Source organism: Gracilinanus agilis, chromosome 3, assembly GCF_016433145.1.
Source record: "Gracilinanus agilis isolate LMUSP501 chromosome 3, AgileGrace, whole genome shotgun sequence".
NCBI classification, from domain to species: Eukaryota; Metazoa; Chordata; class Mammalia; order Didelphimorphia; family Didelphidae; genus Gracilinanus; species Gracilinanus agilis.
Window position 1 is genome coordinate 553,408,279 of NC_058132.1, and position 16,693 is coordinate 553,424,971.

The 16,693-nt window shown below is 36.0% G+C and overlaps 1 pseudogene; it reads left to right on the top strand.

Annotated features, from left to right (window-relative positions):
• LOC123241838 overlaps positions 1-16,366 on the top strand; it is a 51,401-nt pseudogene extending 35,035 nt beyond the window's left edge.
• Positions 16,367-16,693: the final 327 nt, after the last annotated feature.

Here is a 16,693-nt window from a genome sequence, read left to right on the forward strand (position 1 = left end):
TTTTCTCTCTCGTTGATTTCCTGCCTTGGAAAGAATCCACTAATGAAAAAAGTACAGGCTGGAAGTGCAACTGTGATTTTTCATTTAGAAAAATGGTAAATCTGGTACCATTCATATCTGCGCAATGCGAGAGGAGGATTTCAGAGCCTTGCTTTGTTTTGTTTTGTTTTGTTTTGTTTTCTAAATGGCTTGAACAACCTATTAAAAGGATATAAAAATAAGTCCAAAATCTTTGTTAAGGTCAAGGAAATGTTCTTTCCTGCCCCTCTTTCCCTTGCTTTTTTTTTTTTCAGCAGTGTAGCTTGAAGCCTCTCAGACTTCAGACTTATTCAAAGAAAGTAGATTCAGTCTAAAGCCTTCAAGAAATAACTCTGAAAATGTTGCTGATGGTACGTGTAGCTGATATGCTTGTTCAAATGGTGGGCAATATAGCCCAGAGTAGTTTAGAGAATCTATTCAGCTTCTTACCAATTGGTTGTTGTCGTGTCCAGTTGTTTTTTATTCACAGCCAGCTCTTCATGACTCCACTTGGGATTTTCTTGACAGAGATACCGGAGGGATTTACCATTTCCTTTCTCCAGCTCATTTTACAGATGAGGAAACTGAGACAAATTAGATTAAGTGATTTACTCAGAGTTTCACGTACAGGAAGTGTCAATCGGGCACTCTATCCACTATGTCACCGAGCCGACCTACCACTTGGCAGAGATGTTTGAATGATCAATAGGGCTGCTATGATAAATCAGTTATAAAGCTGGGCAGAAAACAAACAAACAAACAAAAGTTATTTCATCCTGCCACTGTTTGTTTGGGCTGGCTATAGGAGTATACAATTGAGAAGCCTCAGAGTAGGATTTAGTAGTAAAGAGCAAAAAATATCTCAAATTGTTAATATAATTCCAGAAACCACTTCTAAAGGCATCAATTCATAAATATCAGAGAAAATCTACAGGAAAAGTCTTGAATTTGTATTCCTAGCACTTACTTGGCACATAGTAAACACTTAATAAATGTTTTTCATTCATTCATTCATTCTTTATGCAGACAGAAAGATAACAACTCCTGTTATTTTATAACAAATATGGTTTTTGAAAAAAAGCCCTTGATCTTTGTTTTAATGGAATCAAATTTTAATAAAAATAATTTGAGTTTCTTTAGTGAAAATATCTGTAGGCAGCAAATTAATTTGAAAAATGAAGAATCCTTTTACAAAAAAAGTAATTACTTCTAAAAATTATTATTTCATATGCAGATTTAGAGTCTTGGGACAGAAGCTGAGAGACGTTGAGCTCATGTGGCCAGATGTTTTCAGGAGAAGCCAGAGGTTGGGAAGCAGAGTAATCCAGACAAAACCAGTTTGTAGTTTGTAGGAGCCTGAAGGCTATACTTAACCAAAAATTAGGAAGCTGAGAAGTCAATCCAGAGGCCAGGAAGTCTACATTTACCACACTCATCAGAAATAAGCCAAGAGTTCGGGAATACAGTTAGGTAAGGTTTAAAGAAGCAATTAAGTCTCAGGGGTCAGAAAAGGCAGAGAGACCAGAATCTAGGTGGAAGACAGGAAGGATGAGTCAGTTTTTTAAAAGTGTGAGAACTTGTTAAAGGACCTAGAACATTCTTTATATTCAATCAGCAGCCATGAAAGGTCACAGAACATAGTTCTGCTTTGGAAAATTGCATATTCCTGTCAGGCCTTCCTAGATCCCACGAAAGAAGGTGCTTATAACCAGGACAAAGTTGTACTTTGTGCAAAATGGCCAACCTGTACTAAATCCTGAGACTTTGCTTATATTCTCCTGGCTCAGATTATTTTCTACTTGTTCCCTTCTATCTGACTTGAATGCATGATGCCAAGTACTGTGATTTCTTTTCCTTTTTCATCTTTTAAAAACTAAATTTTCATTTACATCTCTTACCTTAACATTTATTCTTCATTAACATTATATTCTGTAGATATGAAAGTACTTGTAACAGAGTATTTATTTTTATAGAACATTGGATAATAGATAATTTATAATATTTATTCTGGGGGGGTTTTGTAACCTGTTTTTAGTAAAAGTTTGTTTAATTGAAAAATTACCTTTAATATATGTTAAAGGTAATTTTAAAATATATACATATATTTTAAAGGTAATTATATATTTATATATATATATATATATATATATATATAAACCTCCCCTTCCCATTGAGCCACCCCTTGTATCAAAGAATCTTAAAAAAAAAAAGAGAGGAGAAAAAAAGCAGTCCACCAAAACTAATGAATATATCAACCTACCCTGAAATAAAACATCATGACTTATACTTGTAGTCCTTCATTTCTGCAAAGAAAGGCAGGAAGTGCATCTTCTCCACTCTTCCCTAGGACTACACTTTGTAACTAAAACTACAAAGTGTTCTAATTAAGTTTGTATCTTTATTCTGTTTTCATTGTAGTTTTTAGACTTCGTATTTTTCTGATTCTCCTTATTTCATTCTCAATCAATGCACAGGCTTTCCTATAGTTCTTTGAATTTGTTTTCATCACCTCTTAAAGAGCAATTATTTTCTACTAGCTTAATAGACTGAAATTGTTTTTAGCTATTGCTCAATCAGCAGACATACTTGTTTCCATATCTTAGTTACCACAAAAAGCAGTATCTAGGGGGCAGCTACCTGGTTCAGTAGATAAAAGAGTCAGATCTGGAGGTGGGAGGTCCTTGGTTCAGATTTCATCTCAGACACTTTGTAGCTATGTGACTCTGGGCAAGTCACTTAACCCCCATTGCCTAGCCTTTCTGCCTTAGAATCAATACATGATACTGGTACTGAGGCAGAAGGTAAGGGCTTAAAAGGGAAAAAAAAGCAATATCTACCTTTTGCAAAATAATTTAGGGATGAATTATATGAATATTCATTTCTATTTTCTACTTTGGTACTGTGAAAGTAAGCACATTGTATATACTTTGCATGCAAGTGTCCTAAAATTAGAAATTATTCTGAATTTTCTAACACAAAGGATTGAATTAATTCAGAACATTCAAGGAAAGAAAGTCCCATATGATTGAGAAGAAAGCTTATGGGTGAAAGGAGAGCCTTAGAAAAGACTCTTCTGTATCCAGATAGATGCTAGACGTTGTGCTTCTTATACAAGAGGAGAAGGATTGGTAGAGATTTACTATAAATTTCATGCCTATAACACACCAATTCTCTGAGGGGAAAAACTCAGGAAGCAAAGCTTGTGTGTATCAAGTACTGCCATTGAAGGGCTTTATTTCCACTTAGCAATTGCCATTTGCTGGGACCCTTTCTGCCACTGAATGGTAACATCATTTCTTATGGCATAAATAGATTCATAGAGCCTCAGTCAAGAAGGCACCTTTTGATTTTGAATAGTCCCTGTGCTCTCCCTCAAGACCTTCCTGTCTGAGAGTACCTCAGACACCGAATAATAATGATGCTAGCAGTAGAAATAGCTCACACATATATAGCACTTTCAGGCTTACAAAGCACACTAACAGCTGTCATTAATAGATAATAATAACTAGCATCTATCTAGTGCTTTAAGGTTGGCAAAACACTCTTAGATATTTTGACTCATTTGATCCTCCTCATGTACATAATCTCATTTGATGCTTACATAATTAAATATGATTATATTTGATCCTTACATAACCCTGAACTAATTATCTCCATTTTATAGATAAGGAAACTGAGGCTTGGGTTAAGTGACTTGCCTAGGTTGACACTACTAGTAAATATCTGAGGAAGGACTCAAACCAAAGAACATAAATATGTGGTGATCCTTTAATAAAGCTTGACTCAGTCTCTATGGCAGAGGCATATGGTACACATGTAGATGGTTTGGATAAGCCAACTCCAAAGTGAGAAATGAGATTCACATTGCTCTGACACTCTTCTGCTGTTATTTGATGTGCTGTTTTCCATCTTCCAGCCATTCAGAGGATATGAAGGACTCAGGGTGTTGACCAGAACATTTTTAGAGGCCACGACACAAGAAAGAAGCCACAAATTGGGTAGATTGCATGGGCTCAAGTAGTTGTTGCCAGTCTCCTCAATAAGACTCTGAGGCCCTTTTACCAACATAACCTCCATTTTTGACTAAAACAAAAACTCTGTGGACTTCAAACACATAGCAAAAAGTTTGAAGACCAAGACAAGATAAGCTACAAATATTGTGGCACTTCAATATTTAAACTGAATACAGTGAGCTATGACATACAAATTAATGGAAGGGGAACAAATATGGAAGTACCAAAAGCATGATTATTCCAATGCTGTCTTTCATTAGCATAGACAGTAAGATTATCATAGATTAAAGGTGACCAAGGACCTTAATGGAAGAGAGAACGTCTCAAGATATACAAGAAGCAAAAGGGGAAAACTCAAGGTAAGAGAAATGTAGATGGTTGTAGAACTGAATAAGAAAGATGACCTTGGTGCAGATAGCCACAACATAGACTGTACATATGCACAACTGGCCAAGGAATACAATCCATAAAGGTAAATGTATCTAAGAGAAACAGAGGAAATACTTTCATTTTACTTTCTATGGTGTCAATTTTATTATAGAGTCATAAGACTAGAAAGTTGGAAAAGATCTAAGAGGTCATCCAGTGAAAGCATAACCACAACATCAATTCAATCTACAATATCCCTAACAAAGGTCATTAAGAATTTTCTTGAAGAGATTCATCTTGGAAAACATGTTACTTCACAGGATAGTACATTTCATTTAAAGTAGAAAGCTTTAATCATTAAAAAGTCTATTTGGATTGAAATCTGCCTCTCTAATTTCTTCCTGTTGTTTCTAGTTCTGCCCACTAGGACTTAGATCAAATCCATTCCCTCTTCCTCTTGATTTCCCTTCAAATACTTAAGAGCAGCACTTGTGGGCTCCTTAAATCTTTTTTCCTCTACTCTAAATATCCCTAATTTCTTTAACTGATTCTTACACAATATGATTTCAAGTCTCATCACCACACTTGTCAATGTCTTCCCTCAAATGTGATGCCCAGAAACAAGCATAATATTCCAGATGTTGTCTGACTGAAAAAGAGAACGAGATTATAATTTTCTATCCTCTAGATGCTATCTCTTAATGTTCTATTTCCCTAGTCAATCAACAATTCAGTTTAATTCACCAAACATTTACTTAGTGATTCCTGCCAGGCAGCATGCTAGATACTAGGGATACAAAGACAAAATTACAGAAATAATAAAAAAATAATAATCTCTATCTTACAGAAATAAAAAAATAATAATAATCTCTATCTTCAAGAAATTACAGAAATAAAAAATAATAATCTCTATCTACTCTATTGAGAAGAGTAAACACAAAGTATATACAAAGTACTTGGGAAAGGGGGAAATTTGCACCTGGTGGGATCAGGATAATCCTCATGTAGAAAAGAAATGGTCCTTTATCCGAGGATCCTTGAAAGAAGCTGGGAATGCTATAAGATACATGTGAGGAGGGAATGCATCCCTGGCATAGGAGACAACCTCTTCAAAGGCATGGCAATGGGATATTGAATGTTGTGTAAAGGAAACAGCATAACTATTAGTTACAAATGAGTTGATCATTATTATATATAACAATTAAATGGAATGCAGAGTGGGTGAAGAGAATAATGTGATAAAATCTGAAAATGTAGGATGAAATAGCTTTGAATGTCAAACAAAGAAATTTGTATTTATTCTGGAGGCAAAAGAGAGTTATGAGCTTTTTAAGCATGGAAGAGATGCAGTCAGACCTATACTTTAAGAAAATTTCAAGGCAAGTATGTGGTGCAGTGAAGAGATTGCTGGGCCATGGAATCAGGAAGACCCAAGTTTAAATCCAACTTCAGTTGCTTACTAGCCACATGACTTCGAGGGAACTATTTAGCCTCTGTTTGTCTCAGTTTCCCCAACTGTGAAATGGAGATAATAACAGCACCTCCTTCCCAGTTTTTATGAGGATCAAATGAAATACAGTAGGACCTCATTTTAGGAGACCACTACTTTCCAAGTATTCCAAGACCCTTTGTGTGAGTAGAAAATTGCACATAATAGCAAACTCCATTATTTAATAAGTATTTTTATATGATCATATGTAGGCATTTTATGACTTTTCTTAGACCTATCAGAGCTACCAACATCACTATTCTTGTACTTTGGAGGCCATTATTAAAAACTAAATAGAACTAATAAAATACGGACAAGCACTGCTCAAACAAAAAGACTTAAAAGTGAGAACTCTGGGCAAAGACTGATGAGGGAGCTAATGACTGGCACAAAACAATTTAATGACTCACATTAATGCTTTTCTGAGTAAGAATAAGCATGATTGGGCAGACTGCTGTGAGATTTTAAGCTGCTTGGGGAAATGGCTTAGATTTAGCATGTAATTAAAATGTTTTATATTATGTATCTTTCTACCTTTGTTTTTTTCCCAACTGCCCGTCTCATATGCCTGAATTTGCATGTGTTGAATTCACCAAAAATGAGATCCTAATGTATTTGCAATGTGCTTAGCCCATTGCCTGGCATACTATACAAATGCTATATACTATATATAGCCCAGTGCCTGGTACTATATAAATGCTATCTATTATTGTTGTTGTTGTTGTTACGTGACTGGCAGCTATATAGATAATAGATTGGGAAAGGAGAAGTTTGAGATAAGGAGAACAAGTAGGATGGTATTGCAATGATTCGGGCAAAAGGTGATTAGGATCCAAATGAGGGTGGTGATTGTGAATTGAGAGAAAGGGACAGATGTGAGAGATGTTGCAGTGATAAAAATGACAAGACCTGACAAGTGATTGGATATACAAGCTGAAAGGGAGGAGAGAGTCAAGGATGACTGAGAGGCCATGACCATGGTTGACTGAAGGATGCTGATGGCTTCCATCACAATAGGGAAGTTAGGAAGATGGATGGGTTTCAGAGGAAAGAGAGTGTCTGTTAAAGTACCTATAGTGTTCTTGGCTTAGGAATCCAGGGGCAGGTTGAGACATGGTCTTTTCTCTTAAGGAACTTACAATCTATTTGAGAAATCAGATTTAGGTGTGTGAGACAATAGGAATAAAATAGTATAGACAATTTATAAACAAGTGCTTGATTAGATGATGGATAATAGAAGCACTGCAAAATTCAAAGGAAGGAAAACCCCTGGTGGGCTGGAGTAGCCACTGAAAACTCCATGTAAGAGATGAAACTTAACTAGAACTTGAAGAATGGTAAGAATTTTCTGGGGTTTTTTTAAAGAGGAAATTCTAGACAGTAGGCAAAGTAGAATAATAATAAACTCATTTGTAACTAATAATCTTAGTAGCTACCTCAAACAGAAACAAAGCTCTGCTAGTTAGACATTGCTTAGATAACTACAAATGAACATTATCTGTGTTATATTTTAATTTCTGAGTCAGCTAAGTGGCTCAGTGAATAGAGGACAGAGCCTGGAGTTAGGGAAACCTGAGTTTAAAATCTGGCCTCAGATACTCACTCATTGTGCAACCCTGGGAAAATCATTTACCCTTTGTTTGTCTTAATCCATTGGAGAAGTAAATGGCAAACCACTCCAGTATTTTTGCCCACAAAGCCCCAAATGGAATCACAAAGAGTCAGACAAGTGAATGACAACAACGGTATTTTTTATTTTGTTTAACATTTCTCTATTACATTTTAATCTGATCCGAACCATACTTCGAACCCACATTTGGTTCAACCTTAAGAGAGCTATCTGAGATTAAGAGAAGTTAAATGACTTGAGATGGTCACCCAAGTAATAAGTACTAAAAAATCAATTCTTCTAAGTCCATTGTCACATTACCCCATATGATGATAACTCACGCAATACAGAGTACCATATAAATACACAGGTCATGTAACATGATTCAACGTTCACCCAACTGTAACAGGACCAAGCCTGTTACATTTTGGGAAGTCTCATCTTGGCCATAAACTCAAGTCCCTACCAACTGTGGTCTGTTCTTGTTGGTTTTTGGTGGTCCCAATATCTTGCACTCTAGTTTTATTTAGCCACATTACATTGGCTTTTTATAAAGAAATAATTACTTCAAAGATATAGCAAGAACAAACTTAAATTTTTCTCCAACATTTTGTACTATAGCTCTCCTATTCCACCTCTGTGTGGGGAGAAGGAGTAGATTGGGCTCACAACTTGGTTCAGTTCCCACATTAGCCCTGTCAAGTTTAAGACCAAAGCTGGCAATGCTGGGCTCCAATATAAATCTGCAATCCTCAAGGTATCACTGCCAGGCTCACTGCAATGTCTTGCTTGGAATCTTGGACTTACAGAAACAGGTAGCTTTTTTAACAAGTGTGCCATGTTAAACTCACATATTCCAGTTAACCTCACCATAATCCCATTAGCTAAGCAGAGTAAGAACTACCATCTTTCTTTTAAGATGAGGGAATTGAAGGTCAAAGATGTCAAGTGACTTTTCCATGGTCATTAAAGATTCAAATAGCATGGCCCATCTTCTGGCTCAAATTTAGTAGAATGAACATTGGGTGTGAAATTTGAAGACTTTGATTTGAATCTTGGCTCTGTTTTTTCATATGTATGTTTCTTCAGGTAAATCACTTCCTTTTCTTCTCTGCAAATGAGGGAGGGATGGAGGAAATTAACTCTAAGGTCTTTTTTTTTCAGCTCTAGTTCTTCTGACTCTCCAACAGTTTTCATTTTTACTCTACCATTGCAGAAAGAGGGGAAATGATCAGGGTATAGTAAGGAGACCAACCTGACTGTAAAATATGGGTCACACTGGGGACTAGTGAAGAATAAGGACGAATAATTAAGGTGAAATGGGCAAGGGCCTTAAATTCTGGGCAGAAAAGGCTAGGGCTCTTTCATCCTCTCTTACTTCTTATGACAAGTATCATTCATCCTTTAGCAAAATTTCCCTTCTGATCTCCACTGCACTTATTTCCATTTCACTTCACCTTATTCCAGTATCCAAGCACAAAATGCTCTGGTGTACCTTGCCTACAACAGATGGCTCTTGACTTGAGGAATGCCTGTAAAAAAGACCCTTATAAAGTGATACAGTATAGATAAACTGCCTCCTTGATAAAAGGAACAATGACCTCCTGGGCCGCTTAGTCGGATAAATATTATGATGGAATTTATTTGAAAGTTAGCAATTACTGGATTTCTATTATCTCAAATCCATGATACTGTAAGTAAGATTCAGGGAGGGAATTTTAGTTGCTTAAAGAAATCATCATTATGAAAGTCATTTGACTAAGCTATTTTGAGAGCTCATCTTCCTTACAAAACACATTAGGTGAATTACAAGCATTCTAATACATATCCTTTTGCTTTTGTAGTGATCTGGGAAGATACCTTGTGGGTATTTGTGGAGCCCTTATAATCCAGAGGGATAATTAATTATAAAAATACAGTCTTATTAACCACATTGCTGCCACTTTTGCGGTTTTATATGTTTCAAGGGCTTTAATAATATCTGAGGTAATTGGCTAATATCTGGCTAGAAGGAGTCTTTTTTTCTCCTCTTCTGCTACAAGTAGAGTTCAATTGAAATACACACACACACACACACACACACACACACACACACACACACGCAAAGAATTTCCCCTTTAAGGAATAACAAGAATGTTCCTGTCTTGTTTTAACAAGTGGATGATCTGTCCTAACCTCAGATAGCTTTGCACATTATGAAAAGAAGACTATTATTCTTAACTTCTTGCACTGTGAGAAAGACTGAAGACGTCAGAGCCTCTCCTAAATTTTTCCTTTATCCATATAAGTCCCCATCATGAATTAATTTCTTTCATCAAATATGTAAGCCCCTTAAATAGCAGGACCGTCCACCCCCCTCCCCCTGTGAAGCACGCTGGCAAGCAGTTAATCATTAATTTTGCATGGTTCATATCTGCTGTCTGTTGGACTGTATATACTTTGATAGAGTTCCTTCCATTCGTATTAAGGGTCAATGTTGGATCTTTATCTAAACTATTATCAACAGTCCAGACAGAGTATTACAACCTCCCTTTTACAAGCCCGACTGGTAGAGTTCACAAAGGCTTAAAACTTAATAAATATAGTGGTTTTTATGGTAAGTGAACAGCTGCAGGGGCAGACTCGGTCTCCCACACCCTGACTGAGTATGCATAGATACTATAAACAGGTGCACCTCAAGACTGAAACTGTTGTGTTTTTTTTAGAACTCATGACACTAATTTCTTTGTCAGCATCTAGTTTTACAATTAAGTATGTGTTAGAAGGACATAAAGGAATTCAGACATATGGTCAACTGAAATGCCAAAGGCGTGGATTTTTTTAAAATTTTAAATAAAGATACATTTTTAAATGGAAGTGGCAGCGATGACCATAGCTGGGTAATGGAGTGCCTTTTATAATACTGCTGCTAAGCGTAATATTTCATATAAACATCTATGGCTGGCCATCAGCAAAAGAAAAATGATTTTTAGACGGCAGACAAACAGTTCTAAAATGAATGCCTCTGTCTTCTCTCCCTTTCTTGGACGCAGGTGGGGGTTCTGTTTTCTACAAATCTGGGAAGGGTTGAAGCGTGGCTTTGTGGGGGTGGAGGGGAGGCACATTTGAATTTGATCCTGTTCAAATAATCCCTTCCAGCATCACTCTAGGGTGGGACATGGAGGCTGGAAAGAGTGAGCTAGTGACTCTGAGCCCATCCAGCGGGAGCAACACCTACTGGGCGAGCACTGCCAAGAGGACTCCTGAAGGGAGTGCCCAATAAATGTCAACTCTGTGTTGATATTTCGACTTTAAAGCAACTTGCAAAAGTTTACTTGAAAATTAAAACCTTATTCATAAAGGAGGTTGGGGGTGAGGGGAGGTATTTTGTTTCCAGAAGTCATCAAGACTGAGTTCTAACAAAATCAGAGACATGAAGTAGTTAGTTCCCCTTTTCTCTACTATGCCAGATTCCCTCTCATTGGTTAGGAAGTATCTCAGTCACTGCAAATACCAGCTGCTTGGGTGGGAGGTGGGAAATGAGGATGGGAGCCTCTCTTGGGCAACGAGAGTGATGAGAAGAAAAATCACCTCCCTCCCCTCCAGGGATGGGGCAGCTATCAAGAATTGCTGGGTCTTGAATGTTGCTGGTCTGTGTAGTTTCCCAAGGCAGCTTTTAAACCAGAAAGAGCAAAATGAGAGATCCCCAAAGACTTGTTTCATAGTCATCATTTGGGCTTGTCTGACTCCCTTACTTGGCATTTGGGCTTTTGCCTACGGAGCTCCAGAGCGGTACATAACTTCTCTGCCACTCTAAAGGGAAGAAATGGTAGTCAACTGTGGCATAAGTTATATTTTCCTAACACCCCTTCACACACACAAGAGACATAAAATGGTAACACTAGTTATCAAAACTGAGACTAGGGATGGGGAAAGAATACAGCTGCCTAGGGCATACTACCCAATGGAGTGGAACAAAGAGCACTTTTAGCATTATTTCTTAGATGTTTATTTAGTGAGCAGTCACATACATTAGGTCCAGTTTTCAAACTTTGCTGGAACATATGCTATCAGGAGTTTGAGATGCTGTGGTGCCAAGAGGAAAAGAGAAAATATATGCCATAACCCTTCCTTCAGAAGCTTTCTTCCCTCCAGGTCTCCTGAAGAGGTAGGGGGAAAACTATTAATAATGAAAATGCTAACAATAATAGTTTTTCTATAAAATTTTAAGGTTTCTAAATATATATAAAATAGAATATTAGCTATTCTAATTTTATATATTTTAATTCTTAATTACATTTGTCCATGAGAATTATTTCTTTAGAGTAGATATGAAAGATATTATTTCTAATTCACAGAAGAGGAAACTGAGGTAGGGGATGAATTGCTTGAATCACATATGTTATTAGAGGTGGTATCTGAGTTCAGATCTAAGGGGCAGCAAGTCATTGCCATTCCACAGGGGACATTTAAGATTATCAGAAAGGAGATGGGGTGCTAAGGGGTACTATTTTAAGGACCTAGATGCCAGCCTAGGGTCTGTGAACATAGAAGTATGAAAGGAGAAGCTATAATTGCAGTGACAATGTGTCCCAGATATGTATTAATTTGGAAAGGAAGGGGTGATTAGGAAAAGTAGTGGTTGAAAGAATATTCCAGGTATGGACTGACAATGGACTTCAAGTAAAATGCTTAAGGATGAGGTTTGAATCAGAAACAGTATATTGGTACTGCTATGAAAAATAGATCAGTTGAACATATTAGCTACAGTATAGAAGTAAATATATCTAGTAATATATAATATATATAATATATAATAAAATATATCTAGAATCATAGATGATTCAAAAATATAAAACCTCCATTTCTGTGTTAAGAACTCATTCTTGGAAAAAATGTTAGGAAAAATGGGCAACAGTATTAAAGAAATTGGATTTAGACCAACACCCCAAACTTTACATTAAGGCAAGCTCCAAATGATTATATGACCTAGATATAAAAGGTCACACTATAAACAAATTAGAGAAACATGGAAAATATTACCTAGCAGGTCTATGCGTAGAAGAAAAGCTCATAAAGAAACAAGGGACAGAGAGATTCACAGAAGATAAAATCAATAACTTTGAATCACACACAAAACTAAAATCGTTTTGCACAAATGCAACAAAGCTAAGACTTTTGAGTCTTTTTGTGTTATTTTTAATATATTTATATTTTATTATATTAGTTTTCTTACATTTTGAGATGTATGTTATCTTCCTTCCTTTTTTCTTCCTTCCTTCCTTCCTTTTTTTCTTCCTTCCTTCCTTCCTCCCTTCTCCCCTCTCCAAGATGACAGACAATATGATGTAAGTTATACATGTGCTATCATGCAATACATGTTTCCATGTTCACTATATTGTGAAAGAAGACACATATCACTTATGTAAGAAAAAATTCAGAAAGGAAATAAGATGAAAAATGGTTTGCTTCAATCTACATTTAGAATCCATCAATTACTTCCAGGGTGGTAAATAGACTTTTTCTTCATGAGTCCTTTGGAGTTCTTTTGGATCTTTTCATTACTGATATACTTATAACATTCACAGTTATTATAACTGTACATTATTGTTTTTGTTAGTGTAAAACATTCTCCTGGTTCTGCTCCATTCATTTTATATCATAATCATATAAGTCTTTTCAGATTTTTTTGGTGATTGTCCTTTCCATTATTTCTTACGGCATAATAGTGTTCCATTGTAATCATTTACTACAACTTGTTTAGCCATCCCCCAGCTAATGGACATCCCTTCTTTTTCCAATCCTTTATAACCACAAAAAGAGCTGATATAAATATCTTTGTACAAATAGGTCTTTTCCCTCTGTCTTTGATCTTTGGGGAATGCAAACTTAGTGGTGGAATTTCTGGATCAAAGGGTATGTACAGTTTTATGGCTATTTGGGTATGGCTCCTCATTGCTCTCTAGAACGGTTTTTATCAATTAACAACTCTACCAACAGTGTATTAGAGTGTCAATTTTCCCACATTCTCTCCAAAATTTAACATTTACTTTTCTGTCATATTATCCAATTTGATAAGTTTTAGGTGGTATCTCAGAATTGTTTTAAATTACATTTCTCTAATCAATAGTGATTTAAAGCATTTTAAAAATATAACTAAAGATAACTTTAATTTCTTCATGTGAGAACTGCTTGTTCATATCCTTTGGCCATTTATCAAATGGGGAATGACTTGTATTCTTCTAAATTTGACTTGGTTCTCCATATACTTGAAGAATGAGACCCTTGTCAGAGATATTTGCTATAATTTTTTCTCCAGTTTATTGTTTCCCTTCAAACCTTGCATTGGTTTTGTTTATGTAAAACCTTCTTGATTTAATGAAGTCAAAGTTATCTCTTTTACAACTGGTAATATTCTCAGTGTTTTATTTGTTCACAAATTCTTTCTTTATCCATAGATCTGACAGGTATACTATTTCCCCCCTAATTTGTTTAAAGCATCACCCTTTATATCCATTTTGACTTTATCTTGGTATATGGTGTGATGTGATGGTCTACATCTAGTTTCTGTTGTGTTTTTTTCCAGTTTTCTCAGCAGTTTTTGTTGAATAGGGAGTTCTTCTTCCAAAAACTTGGATCTTTGGCTTTGTCACATACTAGATTATTAATCATTTACTACTGTGTATTGGGTGTCTAATCTAGTCTATTGAACTACTACTGTATTTCTTTGACAGTACCAGATCATTTTAATGACTTCCAGTTATAATCCAGTTTGAGATCTGATGCGGCTTAGTCTCCTTTGCTTCATATTTTTTCATTACTTCCCTTAATTATTCTTAACCAAATTTTGTTTTTCCAGTAAATTTTTTCTAGCTCTATGAAATAATTTTTGGGTAGTTGGATTGGTATGGTACTGAATAGGTAAATTAATTTATGTTGAATTGTCATTTTTATTATATTGATTCAGCCTACCCATGAACAATTAATGTTTCTCTAATGGTTTAGATCTGACTTTATTTGTGTAAAGAGAAATAATTGTGTAAAGTTAAAAGGGAAATAATTTACTGGTAGAAAATCTTTGTAACATGTTTCTAGAAGCTACAGGAGAGGTGTGAACTAGAAAAGAGAAACACAAGGTTCCTCAATCAGACCCAAGCCAAAGATAGTGGAGAACACTTAAAGTTTAAGGGTCTGTCCAGGGAGCTCAGGAACAGCCGTGATAGCAGGTTGCCCTTCCTGATATAGAGCAGGACCAGTTTCCTGGACCTACTGAACCATGTGTATAGTCTTTGACCTTTGTTGGGAAGTGATGGATGAACTGTATTGGTGGCCAAGTACAGGTATTTGGCTTTATGATCAGCTAGGGCTAGTCAGCCTATGTCCAACCTTTACTCTTCCCACACCAACTATGCCCTAACTATTGATGCAATTAGCTACTTGATGCCAGAGAAAAGTAAAGGATATAAAGTTGGAAATACAGTTTTTGATCAAAGATTATCTTTCTTCAGATAACATTTCACATCATAAAAATTTTCTCCTACATGTTCCATTGTTATACTAGAAAGTCTGGAAACCTCTGCTAAACTTCATCCAAAGCTATCCAGCTTTTTTCTCACCTTAGGAAAGAAAAAAAAAATATCTTCCTTTACATCTGAAGAGTTAACTGTTGTCTTCTGTTGACTTTAAGAAATGTAAGGAAGAAAGTGGCTTTCACTTCTCTGAGAGTTAATCACTGCTTATTGTGAGGAATATTGTGATGGTTGCTTTGTCATCATGGCTTGTAGACTAAATGTGCATTAGTGAGTACATTTTTAATAGATGCTAAACAGTATTCATTGGGCCAATTTTTTTATTGTGACCTAAAAGATAGAATCTTTGCCTCCTATGTATTTCTTCATCTAGTAGTAGAATCTCTTTTTCTTCCACCATTCATTCATAAAAGAAAATCTCCAAAAGATGGTCTTTTGTGGTGACTCTTCTTCCAAAGATGACTTTAGAAGTACACTGAGATTATGAACTAAGCGTTCTGTGCCTATCAGAGAGAAATATCTCTTATCTTTAATATGATGGGCTGGGTGAAAGATAATATACTTTTCTTCCTCATGGAACTCATTTGAATGCTGACCCCCTACTAACATCGTTCAGTTCAGTTATGAACAGTGTCAAAATATCTCCTTCTTACCCCAGAGTAATATGCAGGGATTTTAGTCAAAATTTTAGTCAAAGTCAAAAATAGGCATTTGTACTGCATTTTATCAGAGTTCAGGGGAGCCAGATGAAGAGAAAAGGGGTCAATCCCACCAGACAAGACACAAACTGCTGCTTGTACAGTCTGAATTTGCTTAGTGTTGGCATGACTCAACTAGAACAATGGCATAGCCCTGATTTTTATCTTAGGGCCCTTCTAGGTTACATTGCTTTGCTACAACCACCAGAGGCAATTCCATTTTTCCTATACACAACCTAGTCCCTTTTTCAGTTTGGTTGTTCTCCAGGTTATTCAGAGTGATATTGCTCCTATTCATGCCATATACTCAGTAAATACCACCCATATTGGTCTTTGTAAGATATTGGATGATTTCAAACAGAAAAGTGATGGACCAATTTTTTCTTACAGATAATCCAGTTTGTGATTGGATGGGGATTGGAATTACTGAAAGGATCAGCATGGTGAAAAATGGGTCCTACATTCTGACTCCACAGTCCTGTGAAAAGTTAAGACAAGTGATTTGTCTGGTGATTTGGAAACATTGCTGTTCTAAACATTTTGAAGAACCAGCCCAAGACTGAAGGGAAAATACTTACATTACTTCTGAATATAATTCTTCTATTTGGGGAGCAGGAAAATTCAGAGTCAGGGAACTTCTGTGGAGAAGAGAATATCTTTAATTGCCAATGAACTTTTCCCTGAAAAATAACAAGGAGCTCTCTCATTTAATGAGGGAGAGGGATGGAAAGACTTGAAATGGTTTCTCCAATGGAATGATGTGAACAGTTTTCTAGCCAAAATATTGTTAAGAATTTATAAACTTTTTGTATTAAAATAATTTTTGAAGTTTCTTCTCAAAATTATATGTGATCTGCAACTGTAGCAAACTTAGCTACTCTCAGCAATACAATTCTGAGGGTCTTATGACAAAGAATGCTATCCATCTCCAGAGCAAGAATTGTTACAGAATGCAGATCAAAAAGCATGCAATTTTTCATTTAAGTTTA